Source organism: Neofelis nebulosa, chromosome 7 (genome assembly GCF_028018385.1).
Source record: "Neofelis nebulosa isolate mNeoNeb1 chromosome 7, mNeoNeb1.pri, whole genome shotgun sequence".
Classification (NCBI taxonomy): domain Eukaryota; kingdom Metazoa; phylum Chordata; class Mammalia; order Carnivora; family Felidae; genus Neofelis; species Neofelis nebulosa.
The window spans coordinates 36,288,318-36,304,902 of NC_080788.1; the positions used below are offsets into that span (position 1 = coordinate 36,288,318).

Here is a 16,585-nt window from a genome sequence, read left to right on the forward strand (position 1 = left end):
TGTCAATGACTCCGTGTGCGTGCGCTGGCCTCCTGCCTCCCTTTCTCCCCCGTCCTGCACTTGATCCCCAGTCACCTCCCTCCCGGGCTCCCCCACGCTCCGTTCCCTTCTCATTAGCTGGAGCTCCTCTTAACTCAGTGTTAATGCCTTTGGCTCTGACTTAACCACTTCCCCGGAGAGTCCTGATGTTATGTTTCTTAAGCCCGTTTTCAATCTCCCAACCACGGGGTTATGTTTCTTGGTTTCAGCCTCTTAATGGGCTTTCAGAATTTTCAACCTCAGCTTTTCTTACCCTTTGCAAGAAAAGATATGACTGTTAATAAGGAGGCCTTTCTTTTCTTTTCTTTCTTTCTTTCTTTTTTTTTTAAATTAGTTTTTCATTTTACTCATTCAGGGAGCGTTTATGCAGCCAGATGGGTGTTTCTGTCTTCCAAGTACTCACTGCTTATATCCACCAGAATGGAAGTTCCACGAGGGCAGGGACCTGAGTGGGTGGGGAAAGAAAAATGTAACATACATAATTCTATTTATTTCAACAGGGCAGATGTTGACGCCCCAAGATAATGCCCCATATTCACCCTGTGGCTTTGTGTCCCCCCCCCACCCGCACCCAGCTCCCGGAAACAATGGCACACACCCCAAGATGTTCCATGATCCTTTTGAGAAACAATGATTTTGGAGCTGACCAGGCTGGATCGTGGTCGGGGCCGGAATGTGGGAGCCCCAGGTGAGAGACACTAGGGAAAGGAGGGAGCTTTTCAGATGCTATGAGGTGTTGGTGGAGGAGGAACGGCGCCCTGGAGGAATGTGAAGTCCCCAAAGGGTCATTTCCGTACAACATGGGACAGCGTCATACAGTCAACTCTTATTGGGTCAGATCGTGTGGGGCTGGGGACAACGTTCTCCTCTTCAGGTGGAGGTGACAGGGAAGTTCTGACTGCAGGAGAACACTCTGCCCTAGATGAGGAAAGGTCAGGATTCACAGACTAGGGGATGGAAGCTACTAGAAGGGTGCTGAGAAGAAGGGGGGTGGCTCAGATTGTTTGCTGTTTAATACAACCTCAATGACAGATGCCCAATAAATGTGGCAGAGTGAACATGTGTTTACTTTCACTCCCTCCCCAAACCCTACTAAAATAACAATGAAGGAATAAAAATAGGGGCATAAATCCACACTGGGCGTGAGTAAGAGGAAATGACATCACGCAAGGGATCCCAATAAAATTGTTGAAGCTGGGAAGTAGAACTTGTAACAGATAACTCATCAGATGGGAGACAGCCAGGGTCCCTGTAAAGGCAGGGGAGTGGCGGTGGGCCAGGGAGGCAAAAAGGGCCAAACTCTTCCCCGCTGTAAAACCCCAGAAAGGGGACCCCGGATGGCTCAGTCAGCTAAGTGTCTGACTCTTGACTTCGGCTCAGGTCACGATCTCGCCGTTCGTGGGTTCGAGCCCCCGAATTGGGCTCTGCGCTGACAGCGTGGAGTCTGCGTGGGATTCTGTCTCCCCCTCGCCCTCTGCCCCTCCCCCAGTTGGGCTCTCCCTCAAAAAAAAAAAAAAAATTAACGAAAACCGATTCTAAAAACTAGAACCCCAGAAAGACTCAGGAGCTGGAAGCCGGGAGGACCCCTAGAAGCCGAAGGGCGAGGTGGTGCTGAACTCAGTGGAATTGCTCGGGAATGCATGGTAGTATTTCCATCATTCCTCCCGGGGGTGCGTCCCAAGGCCACTCCCAAACACATCTCCTGAATACAGATCTCTGTCTCAGTCTGTGGCCCAGAGGGCCCAACCTGAGAGGGTGCGTCCCAGGAGTGGTTCAAGGGAGCCGACTCTAAAATGGGATTGTGGGGCTAGATTTCCTACTGCTGGCCTCTGGCTGGTGGGGAGGGCTCCTCAGCTGGCGTGGATAACTCCCTGGCATGCTGTCTTGGGGTTATTGTTAAAACGTTCGCTCATGGCACACCAGAATGGGATACCGGGGGAAGGTAGTACTCTGGTGGGGGCCATATTCGAGACATTCGAGAGGTTCTGGGGAAGTAGTAATTAAAGAGACTGTCAAGTTAAACGGCTACCGCTAAGGGCAATTGACGCATTGGAGAAAGAAAGAAAACGCCGAGGGTGATCAATCACCAATTAAAGGCTAAGTCTGAAAGTCAGCGAGCCCAATCGGCAGCACATAAAAAGACTTCAACTCTTGCAACTAGAGGGCAAGAGAAGCCGAGGACCAGATCCATGACTTAATTACAAGAGTAGCAGAATTCTAGAGGAGGTTGAATTCTTGAACTCAGAAAGTCGGTCATGCCAAGGTCAGGGCCGCGACTGGGGAAGAGCGGGACCCTGAGAACTGGATGGGGCCATTCAGGTTGATGCACTCCAAAGCCTTCAATCTCCAGATCCTCCTGAACCTTGTGGGTCCACAGAAGTTGTGCCTTTTTTTTTTTTTTTTTTTTTTTTTCTGTTAAAAGAGAGCAATCCTTTCGCGCTTGAAGGTGATGCAGAGGCCTCTCCCCTGCAGGCCAATGCAAAACTCTCTCAGGATCCGCTTTCACCACCATTGCTGCTCACCAGGCCTATCGTGACACCTCTGTTGGAGTGGGGGGAACACAGCGGGGGACGGGTAATAAATGGAGTCTTGACCCAGGTACCTCGTGACAGGTCCACTAAGTCTACAGACCTACCCGTTGTTCATTTCCCAGACTGCAAGTGCAGACTTTGTAGTGGACATACTTACCAGTTGGCAGACCTAGTCCTTGACATGTGGAGTTGAGAGTTACTGTAGCGAAGGCCAAGTGGAAGTCTTCAAACGGCCTCCCCCACCCAGGGCCAAGGCAGCAAATGCAAACCAGTAACACGTTCCCCGGGGAATGGAACCCTGTGATGGCAGGTCATTTGAGCAGCGTAGGGTGCGCCATAGCGGTCACGGCCATGGTCGTGGTCACGGTGTGCTGCCCAGAGGCCCCTCAGGCTTCAGGTACTCACTTCCCCAGCTTGCTGGGAGTATTGATGACTCTCAGCTCAGGTCTCTCTCCAGGACGTGCTCTTAATTAAAGGGAATCCTCTTGCCCAAGGTCGCCACCCCTCCCAGGGGTAGCCCGCTTCCCCTGGCCAGGCAATGAAAGACAGTAAAGGCCCATCCCTCTTGCCTCAGGGCAAGGCAATTCAGGGAGATCATGCCAGCTCCAGGGCTCTCTGGGACTGGCTGAGTCCTTTGTGGTGACTGCGGCTCCTCTCCTCCCTCTGCTCAATCCTGCTTCCCTCTCTCCCGGCACCGTGACAACCTGCAGGCAAAACTTGGAGTCTATCTCCCAGGAACTATTCTGGTAGGGTCTGTAACCCACTAAGTGTGACCCCGGATTTCCTCCCCTCTTAGTACCACCAAGCCACTGTGTCTTCCCAGCCAGTAGAAAGGAGCTTTGCTCTCAGAAAGGCTAAACACGAGAGCCTTGGCCTTGGGGGACGTAGGTGCCACCAAGGGTGAGGCAAGGGCCAGTCTGCCACTTGGCTCCCAGAATGCTGGAGGCGAGGCTTAGAGTCACCTCCCTATTCCTTCCCCGGTGGATGACTTTCTTTCTGGAGAAACCAACAGGCCCAAGAGGAAATTCTTACAGATGCTGGCGGAGGGAGTACCATAAGGAATTGGCTACTGTCTATCTCATCATCTTATAGTGAAGCCACCCACCCAGGCACTGAGTGTGTCTGAACGCCTTTTAGCTTCTTATAAGTACACATGGATGTGAAGACAGGAATTACCAGATACTCAAAGACAATGTCTAACTTGAAAGGCAGATGTCAATATGGAAGCGTTGGAAAGGGGGACTCAGGAGAAAGAGTGTAGGGAGCGAATGAAAACTTCCAACAGAAAAGTAAAATCCCAGAGGAAGACACAGTGTCTAAGCAACAAAAACAGGATGCTACACAAAAAGAGCAGTCAGAGAGAGTCTGGAAATTCAAACTCCCACTGCAGAAATAAAAGCTGTGACGTAAACATAAGTGTGCATGTGAGTGTGTGTGACTGCGAGTGTATGTGAGTGTATGTCTCAGGGTGGGTCGGACAAGTGTGTGTGTGGGGGGGTGTGAATGAAAATGGGAATGTGAAAAAATTAAATCTCCAGCTTGCAGGGAGGGAAAATTTTAGATCATCTCTAAATTTCTTTTGAACCAAGAAGTAAAGTATAAACATTTTACTTAGAAATATGAAGATATGGGGTGCCTGGGCGGCTCAGTGGGTTAAGCACCCAACTTCGGCTCAGGTCATGATCTCGCGCTTCATGGGTTCAAGCCCCACATCGGGCTCTGTGCTGACAGCTTGGAGCCGGGAGCCTGCTTTGTATTCTGTGTCTCCTTCTCTCTCTGCCCCTCCGCCACTCACACTCTGTCTCTCTCCCTCTCAAAAAATAAATAAACATTAAACAATTTAAAGAAAGAAAAAAGAAAGAAGAAGACGGGGGCGCCTGGGTGGCTCAGTCAGCTGAGCATTCAATTCTTGGTTTCGGCTCAGGTCATGATCTCAAGGTTCATGAGTTCAAGCCCCAATTTGGGCTCTGTGCTGGCAGCACGGAGCCCACTTGGGATTCTCTCTCTCCCTTTCTCTCTCTTCCCCTCCCCTGCATGCGCGCTCTCTCTCTCTCTCTCTCTCTCTCTCAAAATAAATAAGCTTATAAAAAAGAAATATGAAGATAAATACAAGGAGACATAGCTAAAAAGTGATTGCCTCTAGGTTTCGGGAAATCAGAGCTGAGAGGGATACTTTCCACTAAAAGCCCTGTGGAACTACCGAACAGTTTCAAGGTAATACGTGTATTAGCTTGTTTAAAATGCAAATCAAAATTTTTGTTTTATTTTTTCTTTTCTTTTTTTTTTTTTTTTAATTTTTTTTTCAACGTTTTTTATTTATTTTTGGGACAGAGAGAGACTGAGCATGAACGGGGGAGGGGCAGAGAGAGAGGGAGACACAGAATCGGAAACAGGCTCCAGGCTCCGAGCCATCAGCCCAGAGCCTGACGCGGGGCTCGAACTCACGGACCGCGAGATCGTGACCTGGCTGAAGTCGGACGCTTAACCGACTGCGCCACCCAGGCGCCCCCAAAATTTTTAAAAATGACTTCCAGGCCATCTGCTCCTTGGGTAACCCCAGGTGAGTGCCTTGGTTTCCCCGTTTATCAAATAAAGACCAGACCGCTCGTTCTGGGGGGCTGTTCTGAGAATTCGGCCGGGTAGTAAACACGGAACACGTTTCCTACCTGGAAAGCTCTGGGCAAATGATGCTAGCGTGGCCACGAACGTTCTACCCGCTGCTGGATTTGGCCAGCGAGAGAAGCGGCAATGGTTGTGCTTTTTGGATGGTAGTGTGCAGAGAGGCAAATCCCTTTTCGTTGTAAAAGCTTTAAATGTCTCATTCTGAGACAGATTGTCTCATCAGAAATACTACCATAGCTGGATGATTTGCAAACCAGCCACCAGCTAAATTTGCTGCCTCCTAAAATAGTTTTGAGATGTCTTCAGGACAGGCCTGGTCCCAAACACATTCATGAAGGCAGCCAAGACTGTCTTTGGTGCTCCCACGGCAGGCGCCCCTGGCCAGCAGTCTCTGCAGCCCCCACCCCAGACACCCCCGTCCCCTCTGCCCCTCTCCTGGTCCTTCTTTCCAAACAAAACCTGCTCTCTGGGAGGAACCGAGATCCTAACCACACTGCAGATTATGATATAACTGGCCAATAGTAGCTTAGGTCAAACCACCCCTTTCCCAGAAGAATGTACATTTAAACATGGAATAAAGTATTAAGCTAAAGAAATAAAGCTCTAATGGTGAAGTCATGCAGAAACTAGACATTGAAGACATAGATTTTGGAAAGTGACGGTATCCTAGTCCTTCTAAAATTATATCACACCCATCAATAGAGTTGGAATCTCTATTTCTATACATAGGCAGCCCCCTCTCCGACAGAGCGCTGCTCTGGGACCCCAGACACCATCTATGCGCTTCAAATTAACGGAATCCTGGGACTTCACAGACGTAGTCCTTCAAAGGAATCTTTTTGAGCCTTCCTCCTGGTACAAGAAGTCCATTCCCAGCATCCCTTGATATACGATCCTTCATCATCCTCTATGTTAATAGACCTTTTCCCTTTTCCCTTCAAGACCTAGCTTCATGCTATTGTGGGTGGTCTTTATTATTAGGAAGGACTTCCTCATACCAGTTTGGATTTTGATTCCCCTGATTTTAATCCATTGGTCCCATTTCCCACCTCTGGAACCAAAGAGAACAGCAAGCGGAGTCTCCTTGGTTTATGTGAAGACGTTGTGTTGGTTGGTGATTTCCAAAGTGTGCCCTGTTGAACACTAGTTGCAAGGGACGCTACTAAGAGGCATGTGACGAAATGGTTGGACGGTCAAACGGGTTTGGAGAATGCTGAGCTAATTGAAGTTGCACAGATTTCTTTACTGCCGGACTTTTGGGGCCTTTCCGAAGCTAACGCACCAAACCGTGCTCTGAGAAGGGGATTTAGAATGCTCTGATTTCAAACGTGGGTGACCTTAGAATGCTCCTTGAATGGCTGGGCTGCCTTGTGGGATTAGTGTTGGGGAATTACTGGTCTTGCAGAACAAGCTCTGTGCTGGGAATCACTGGTGTGCAGACGCCAGCTTCTACCAACTCACAACGGCCGACGGTGCACATCTCCCCCAGCTCTGCATTTCGTGATGGCACGTTGGGAGCTTGAAATTGGCCACAGTGGGAGTGTTTACACAACATAAACTGGCAATTGCTACAAATCTGGATTCTCGGAGAGCTGATCGTTAAACAGTTACCAGCGCACCACTCAATCAGAGGCCGTGGGTTAAAACCACCAGACACTAGACCTGGAGCAAGTCATTACGCCTTTCTGGGTCTCTCCCTTCGTCTATCGTAATGCACGAGTTCAGCCGTCCTCTTCTTCTCTGAGACCCTGAGACTCCCCTCAGAACGCCCTTCTGGGTTCAATGTCTCCAGTCCGTTCACCCATTCTTCATATGTCGTGATTACTCAATTTCTTACCACCCTGGCTGGCAGCTCAAGAGGCCAAATGGTGTCTGGGTGGTCAGTTTCCTTTAGAAGTGGAAGTTTCTGGGAGGAGACACCGTCTTCCTGCTGTGTCCTGGACAGTGCGAGCTGGTGAGCTATAGAGCACCCAGGTGAAGGTCAGAGGCACCTGGGAGGAGATGACTCCTGCCCAAGGCAGTCCCATGTCTTCAAAATGGTATATTTCTGCCACCAGCGTGGCTACTCCTGTGCCTCATGCTCACACCGGGCGTCACTGACTGGTGATGCGTCCTCGTTCTAGGGTGCAACGTGAACCCTGTCTCCTGTGTGACCTTGACTAATTAGACTCTCTGTGGTTCACTCAGTTTCCTTAGCCAGAATCTTGGGAAATAACAGCACTTAGCTCTGTGGTTATTATCAGGATTAAATGAGAACACATGTAAAGCACTAAGGATGATGTCTGGCACATAAGTGCTCAACAAAGAACAGCTTGCATAACTTGTTGTTGTTGTTAATCAATTATAACACTCTTTCCCACTGTCTTAGATGCCCTTGGTGCCCTGCCCAGATCCTCTTTGCCTGGCCAGTTCTTCCAACTCCCAGCTGTTGTGAGTTTGGGATCCTAATAGCTCCCAGCTGCACTCTTCTCCGGAACATGTCCCTCAGCAGCTGGGAATCTCCTCTTCGGGGGGGGGGGGGGGATACCGGGAGGTCACGGTCTCTCCCCACCTACCTTCAGAGTCAGCCATGGCCAGCCACTGACTGACACAGGGATACGTCAAAGGTCTTGCCTCATTGGCAAACAGCCCTGTGGTACCATTTCCATGCCAGTGCTCCCCGTAGATTAGGCGTTAGCTGAAACCATGTCTTGGTTCAGCTTCTTCTCCTTCATCCCTCACTTTCTAACAGGTTTCTCTGGAGACCACTCCCTCCCTAAAGGAGGTGCGCGGGAATATCTGTTTTGGGATCTGGAACCACACCGAAGATAACCACTGAACTTGGATACAGCCTGAACATAGCATTTTACACAAGGGAAAAAGAGGAAAGCTGTTTTGTGTCTTGACCTGAGCTCTGAAGTGGGGAGCGTCCCCCCCTCCCCGATTATTTATAATTCAAGCGTGTATCGTGCGAGGGGTTAAGCTATGTCGTGGTACAACCTGCATTGTCTGGGAATACCCAAATCTACAGCGAACATAAAAATGGTGCTAAAATGGAAAAGGAATGCCCGTGGGGTATTGAACAGAAGCAAACTCAGACCCTGGCAACATGCCATCAACCCAAATTATTCTCCACAGATAAAGCTTCATTGACAGTAGTCTCCTAACCCTACTTAACAAAACACACAAGGAATCTATATCCACCTTGAATGAGAATCAGGAAACCCAACAAAGAACAATATTAGACCCTAATATCTTCCACCCCAAAAACTCTAGGTAGCAGAACATTTTGAGTCCCTCAAAATGAGCATGCTTGAAATGAATACATATGTAAAAGGAGGACTTGACCCTATAACAAGATCATGGCAATATGGGAAAATAATTTTCATGCTGCAAAAGAACCCAATAGAATCTTTAGAAGTGAAAACACCATACTCATTGATATAAAAAAGGGGATGAGTTAAAGAGTGGATTAGATACAATTGGAGAGAGGATTAGTGAACTTGAAAATATGTGTGAGGAAAATACCCAGCATGCAGAGAGTTAGAGATAGAAATACGGACAAGTAGTTAGGAGATATGGACGGCAAGATGAGAAGACACCATGTACATCTAATTGGGGTTACAGAAGGAGAGTAGAGAGAATGAGAGAAAGCCAACATTAGACAACATAATGTCTAACAATATTTCAGAATTCCTGATAAGCATTAATCCTCAGACTCGGGAATCACAGATAGTCTCAATCAGGATGAATAAAAACAAATCCACCCTTTGAATACCACACATTGTACTAAAACCTCAGAGCCCCAAAGACACAGAGGTCTTCAGAGAGAGAACAGAGAAAAGATAGAGATTATTATAAAGGAATTAGCAACTCTAGAGCAATATCAACATTAATAGCATCTATAGAAACAAGAAGGAAATGGAATAACATCTTCAAAGAGTTGAGAGGAAAAACCCTGCCAGATTAGAATTCTAATTAAGAGGCAGAAAAAAGGAAAGCCACTTCAAAGAAACACAGAGTTTTCTTTTTTTTAATGTTTATTTATTTAGTTTTGAGAGAGAGAGAGAGAGAGAGAGAGAAAGAGAGTTCGAGCAGGGGAGGTTCAGAGAGAGAGGGAGACACAGAATCCGCAGCAGGCTCCAGGCTCTGAGCTGTCAGCACAGAGCCTGATGCGGGGCTCGAACTCACAGACCGTGAGATCATGACCGGAGCTGAAGTCGGACGCTTAACTGATCGAGCCACCCAGGTGCCCCTGGGTTTTCTATTAACAGGTCTTCTGTGAAGGACTTATGGCAGGATGATCCTAGAAAGAAGGAAATTTTACCTAGACGCAAGAACTGAGGTGCAAAGAGAATTGTTAAACAAATAAAATGATACACATGTGGAAGAATCCAATCAAATATTTCCTGTATAGAACTACAGTGATGACATTAAATAATTTTATTAAATATAAAACAATGTGAAACTAAAGTACTGGGTAAGAATAGCATGTAAGATAGGAAGGGGCCTAAAAAAAATCTCCAAATACCTTTAGAAAAAAGACGGTAAGGGGCCAATAGTGGTTAAAGTATCCTAAGGTGTTTAAAAAATTAAAGACAGCCACTAAAAACATGTACAGGCTCCAAACCAGTAAAGGAAAAGAAGAGAAATAAGGAAAAAGATCACTCCAACAAATAGATGGAAGAAAAAGAAATATAGAAAAAGCAGAGTAAAAAAGATTGCAAAAAATAAAACAGTGCATGTAAATCCATACAGAGTACTAATCACAACATATTTCAGTGGATTTAGATTTCTGGTTAAAATAGAAATTATCAGATTGGATTGCAATTTTTCAGCTCTAGATTGTTTATATGACGCACATCCATCATGAAGACACTGAAAAGTTGAAAACAAGAGGAAAAGTTACAATGAAGGAAAGAGAGGAAAAGAGATGTTCTTGATGGCACCAATAAGACCTCAGAATCCAGTCTTTCCCCCTTGAACATCCAGTTAGGTGAACCCATAAATATCCCAGTCCTTCCGCAAGCTTGCCACCTTGCTTGAGTTGGGTGTTTTCCCTTGCAGCCAGAAGATGACTGATCGATGCAAAAGTGGACACGTGCAGCTTGGGGTGCTGGTCACTCGAAGAAGGGCAAAGTGAGAGCCATGTTTTAGGAGACGTTGGAATGAGTCAGTGGACCAGGCAATCATTCGGGCAGGAGGTGAGGAGAGCTGGACTAAGGAAGCGTCCAATACAACTGGAGAAGAAATGGGAGTGTTCCCAGAAGACTGAGTTGAACGTTTGACTTGTCTGACCCTAAAAGCCTTCCTTCACACAGCCCCCGAGAACATGCTAGAGTTTATATGACATTTATTGTGGGGCCTCCCTGTTCAGAGAAGAGCCTTTTGAAAATACGGCCAGGTGCTCAGCCAACCTAACCGAGGTCATTAACAAAAACAAAACAAACACCAAGAGCAAGAATATTTTAGGCACACCTTCGATCGAAGTGATGAGGATGTCTCAAAATCATTAACTCCGGAACGAGAGCCCAATAAACATAAATAAAGATGCGCCCCGTATCTCAGACTAGTTGATTTATACGTTTCTAGATGGAAATCCAGGAACGTGGGTGTCTGCAAATGGGACACGTGGGGCTATCCGCTGTCTTTCTGAGCTTAATTTCTCTTGCATGTTACATGAGGGGATTGGACCAGCTCTCCAACATCTCTTCTCACTTTGAAATTCTTTGAGTTTATTAAAAAAAAAAATTGTTTTGAAGTGTGAGATAACCTGAGTAGAGAAATATGTATGGTTCATTCTGTGCCTTCAAGTGTGTGTGTGCGTGTGTGTGTGTGTGTGTGTGATCAGCAACCACGTGTGGGTCTGCATTTTCCTCTCCATGTCTCGCCACGGCTCTGGATGCCTATCCGTGCGTGTACATTATCATTTGTTCCTTCCTTCCTTCCTCCCTCTCCTCCTCCTCCCGCTGCCTCCCTTTTCCTCTCCCTGCAACTCTGTGAAATGCATGAACATTTCTCAGTTATGTGATGTTCTCAGCAGGAGAATAGAGCCAAATAACGGTGTTTCTAGTTATTACTCTGATGAATCACAGGGGAACAGCCTTCACCAAGGTAGAACGGCTTGCAAAGAATATGTTCATTCAATTAAAAAAAAAAAAGAAATTGAAAAATAAGATACTGCCAACATGGGGCTCTGAGTGATGTAGGGTTTATGCACTGATTCCATTTGCAATTCAAGCAAGAAACACACCAGAGAGGCACCTGGGAGCAAACGCCTTGGAATGGGGGAAGGGTTCCCACCGCCGACCAAAAATTCTGTGCCTCAGGTGAAGTTTCTGGAACCAGGAAGGGGAAGTGTAGACAGTCCTTGGCTTCCTTCAGTCTAGTCTGAACAGAAGATTCTGTGCTAGAGACGCTGTGACTCTTCCCAGGGAGAACTGGTTGACCTGTAATCTCTACTGCCCTGGTGGCCATGTTTTATACCACGTGATTCCCTGCCCCACCCCCTCAGCTGATGAGCTCAGGCATGGACACCCTGCTGACCTGTGAGTTAACCTGGTACAAAAAGATGAGCCAAGCCAGTCCGATGCTGTTTCTCTGACCTTGGAAACGCACTTGGATCTGATGCCAAGAATGAAGCGATTACCAGCAGAGGCTGTGGAGGAGAGCTGGGTCATGGTGGCCAGGTACAAACCGAAGTTAGGAAAGAGCAGAGAGTCAAAAAGACAGGGGACGGATCAAGAGAAAGCAGAGGTGCCATGTGATCCTTCAGTCAAGATCCTGCAGCCAAGGAGAGGAGGGAGGAGGGGAGCTATTGCCAGGCATCGTTCTGGAAGCTGGAAAAGAGACAAAAGTCCCTCTCCTCCTGCAGCTTCCCTTCTTAGTGGGCCATCCCTGAGGCGCTGCTGTGGCACCTGCGACTTGCACCGTCACACCTGATACCATTCCCTATCAATTTCATTTTCCCCAAGCCCCAGACAACTGTACTTTGGGACCACCAGCTCCCTCTGCCCAGCAGGCTTTTGGTCTCCAGCCATAGAAATGAACTTTGGCCAACTTAAGCCAAGGAGGAGTTTCGAGGTTCATGGAGCTAAGAAAGCTATGAGGGTAGCTCAGAGGATCTAGGAACCCGCCCTCTCTCACTCTATCCTGTCACCTCTGCTCCTTGCACTTGACCACCTGCCGCAGACAGAGCACACACGGCAGGCAAAATGGCTGCCACCAACCCACCTTCACACTCTCCCCGCTCAGCCTCGGCAGGAAAGAGAGAGTGATCCCAAGGAAGATTCTGATTGGTCCAGCCAGGTCAGGTGTACCCCAGACCAACCACAGCTGCCGGGGAAGGAGGCATCGGGTGAGTAGTCAGGTCTACATCCGTAGCCAGCTTTGTGGCCACAGCGGTGGGCAGCTCCACAAGGGAAAGAAAGCCAGAAGAAAAAATGCGAGAGGAAGCCAACAATCGCTACCACAGTCTAGTGGAGTGTCAAAAAGAAAGCCCCAAACAGCCCAGGTCAGATTTCGGCTCTAAGCCCCTAACTCACTGCTGACCTTCCTGGAGCTGGAGCGGCCCTGGGAGAAAGCGTTCGGTACCATGTAACTTTGAGTCTATTTACTAATCGCCTCCGAGAAGGTGGCTGCTCGGATGCATTAGGATAACTCGATTGTAAGATTTTAATGACATAACATTGAGACCTCGGGAGGCCCGAGCCCTGCGGTTGATCAATTCACATACCTTTCACTCAGGCCCAAGTGACTGAAAATCATTTTGCTCCCCAAGCTCTTAAAGGTCAGGAGTTGAATGCTTCAAGAAAATCTCTTTCTCTATCGCAGGAAACCTCTTGCATTTAGCATCCTGTCAATCAGGAGCGCCCCAGGAGGCCTCTGAAGGGGAGTGCAGAGAAAATGCAGCCTGTGTTCCTTTCTTCCTTCCTTTTCCCCTGGCTGGGCTGGGGTGTGTGTGTGTGTGTGTGTGTGTGTGTGTGTGGCATGGGGATGCTGGCTGGGGGTGGGGGTGCAGCCTGGTTGTTAGAAGGTACCTGTCTTCCCCCGAGATGCTTTCTGGTGGCACGTTTGAAGCCCAGGGACAATAACGACCCTCCTCCCCCCCCCCCCCCCCACCCCAGAAAGGTCTGTTCCAGATTGTGTCAGTTTGGGAGGGAGACAGAGAAAGGTTGGGGTGAGCACGAGATGAGCACAGCCTCCCAGGCCACCCCAGCCCCCCCCCTCCCCCCAGTCAGCTCTTCAAGAAAACTCTTCCCCCCCCCCAAATCCCCTCCCGCGGCTCAGGGCAGGTGTCCAAAATGCAAATGAAGCCCAGCGCCTCTGTGCCCCGGCTTGGCAGGGAATCTGAAGCTATGTGTCCCCCTCTGCTAACTAGCCTGCAGCTTAATGACATGCAAATGGGAGGAACACTGTCTGTCAAATGGGGCCTAATCCCTTTGTCCCTACCTGCCAGCCGGGCAGCCTTGGCTGGACCACTTCTGGCTGGGAGGGCAGCTGGGAGGCGCTAACGGGCAGCGCTGGGCAACAAGGCCGGTTGCCTGGTAACCCGGGCGCTGTTAGGGGCCTCAGGTGACGCCGGGGCTCACAGGGGCGGCGCGGAAGTGGGCGTTCCCACCCCGGAACTCGGAGCCTCCGAGGATTTAGGATTCTGTGGACACATGTGACTTTGAGCGGGGGAGGGGGGGGTCTTTATTGGTTTCCTCAGTTTCCTCACCTCTAAAAAGAGGCAGCTGTTCTATAATCAGGGTTTCACTCAAAAGGAGGCATCCTTCCTAAAGGCCAGCGGCCACTCTCCCCGCCCTGCCCCCCATCTCCAACTCAGCCTGAGCAGCTCGGTTCTTCTCTGTCTTAGAAGTTGGGGTCCACAGCAATAGCACTGCTAGGAATTTACCCAAGGGATACAGGAGTGCTGATGCATAGGGGCACTTGTACCCCAATGTTTATAGCAGCACTCTCAACAATAGCCAAATTATGGAAAGAGCCTACATGTCCATCAACGGATGAATGGATAAAGAAGTTGTGGTTTAGGGGCGCCTGGGTGGCGCAGTCGGTTAAGCGTCCGACTTCAGCCAGGTCACGATCTCGCGGTCCGTGAGTTCGAGCCCCGCGTCAGGCTCTGGGCTGATGGCTCGGAGCCTGGAGCCTGTTTCCGATTCCGTGTCTCCCTCTCTCTCTGCCCCTCCCTCGTTCATGCTCTGTCTCTCTCTGTCCCAAAAATAAATAAAAAACGTTGAAAAAAAATTAAAAAAAAAAAAGAAGTTGTGGTTTATATACACAATGGAGTACTACGTGGCAATGAGAAAGAACGAAATATGGCCCTTTGTAGCAACGTGGATGGAACTGGAGAGTGTGATGCTAAGTGAAATAAGCCATACAGAGAAAGACAGATACCCTATGGTTTCACTGTTATGTGGATCCTGAGAAACTTAACAGAAACCCATGGGGGAGGGGAAGGAAAAAAAAAAAAAAGAGGTTAGAGTGGGAGAGAGCCAAAGCATAAGAGACTCTTAAAAACTGAGAACAAACTGAGGGTTGATGAGGGGTGGGAGGGAGGGGAGGGTGGGTGATGGGTATTGAGGAGGGCACCTTTTGGGATGAGCACTGGCTGTTGTATGGAAACCAAGTTGACAATAAATTTCATATATTGAAAAAAAAAGAAAAGAAGTTGGGGTCCAGAGTAAAAATAATTAAAGCTTCATCTGCTGAAATCAACGTTTGAAAGGCGTTAGGTTCGGCGATGTGCTGGGCCTTTCCCACCTCTCCTGGGCTGCAGTTTGTCTCAAAGACCCTGGTGGGGAGAGACCCGACCCAGGTAGCTCTCTCTCTCCATTTCACAGGTGGTAAAATGGAAGCCCAGAGAGGTGACGTGAGTTTCCCACCATCACACGGCTGGCTAATGCCGTGCTGAGATCAACCTGGAGTCAGCAGACTCTAGATGGGGATTCTTTCTGCTAAACTCACTGCAGAAACGCAGGGCGGGCCAGGAAAGACCCCGGCCCTCAGTGGATTCCAGTCCTGACACTGCATGGATGTAAGAGGGTCGGAGAGTTTGGTGCTCAGATTTGGCCAGCCCGTGAAGATTGATGCCAACACTGACCTTGGCTTCTTAGCTGTGTGTGTGCGTGCGTGTGTGTGTGTGTGTGTCTGTGTGTGTGTAGTATGTGTGAGAGAGAGAGAGAAAGAGAGAGAGAGACTGGGTGATTCTGCACCCAAGTGTCCTCTCTGTGAACACATCCTGTGGACCCAATGCCACCCAGTCCCATTACCCAGACACTGCCTGGTGCCCAAACACCTGCTTGGAGCCCCGCACCAGGCTCCTGCGGTCCAGCGGGGGGAATCAGGACACATCGGACACCCTGGCCAGGGCACAGTCCTTGCAGAGTGTGGCTATAAATTCAAGTCCACCTGCCGGTCAGCCTAGTCTCGGGTCTCAGGGCTCCTAGACAGAGCAGGTGACTAGTTCTGATAGAGCAGGTGGCCGACTAGTTCTGAGCCTCACTCACACTCGGGGAGGCTCCCACGGACTTCGGGCGGGCTCTGGGTGAGCGTTTCCACTCACCCACTCATTTCATCCTCCTGAGAGCCCATTTAGACACGGAGAATTCTCATCCCCATTGTGCAGCTGGGAAAACTGAGGCTCAGCAAGTAGGCGATAGGGGAAGTGCCACGACCTTGGTGGGCAGAGAGAGGAGAATGAAGGAAGTAGCCTTTGTGATTAACACGAATCTGTTTCTTTTACTACCTCTGAGCCTTCCTTTAAAGAGATCTCTGGGGACAGGTTAACCAAATGACACCTCCCTCTTGCAGTAATAACCTAATGGAGGCAGCTTGGTCGAGTAGAAAAATCCACAGGAGAAGGGGTTGCAGTCCCCACTCCCTTTGTGGCCGCTGCGGTCTCTCGGGCATTCCGTCTTCCCACCTGGACAAGGGGAGGTCGGGCCAGCAACGCCCAGTTCCCTCCCAGCTCAGCCCTCCAGGTCACGGCGAGTGTCTCAGTCCCCAGCCAGGTCCTCCGCCAGAACATAGTTCACCGGGCTCTGCAGCAAATGAAAAACCTGCTAAAACTTGCAGAGAGCCACGAATCTGACTGTTTTCTGATGAAAGCCGAGGATGCCAGACGGGATTGGAACTATCTGTGGGATTTATCGATCTCTCCGTCCCGGGCTACCTGGGAAACAATTAGAGGTCAGCGCGCAACACAAAATGAAATTTGCAGCTGTCAGGTCAACCATTTGGAAATATTCCCTTGCCTTTTCACCTCTATTTCGTTATCAAGAGAAATCCTTCCCGGGAACAGAACCGACATCAGGGCTGGGAGAGATGTATCGTGCGTGCAGGGAGGGCCACCACGAGGCCCCACTCTGCCTGGCACTGAGCAGAGGATGGGAGCCCCGGGGCCCGGGGCCATC

At 49.1% G+C, this 16,585-nt stretch overlaps 1 long non-coding RNA gene across 2 annotated transcripts; it reads right to left on the reverse strand.

The window, feature by feature from the left end:
* Positions 1-367: 367 nt before the first annotated feature.
* Positions 368-13,688, reverse strand: LOC131516340 (uncharacterized). Of its 2 annotated transcripts, XR_009263998.1 has the most exons (4): positions 13,623-13,688; positions 12,907-13,055; positions 2,728-3,274; positions 368-484 (listed from the first exon to the last, which is right to left on the reverse strand). It is a non-coding gene; the product is annotated as an uncharacterized LOC131516340 (long non-coding RNA). The 2 variants fall into 2 exon arrangements; XR_009263997.1 differs by lacking the exon at positions 2,728-3,274.
* Between the last annotated feature and the right edge of the window lie 2,897 nt (positions 13,689-16,585).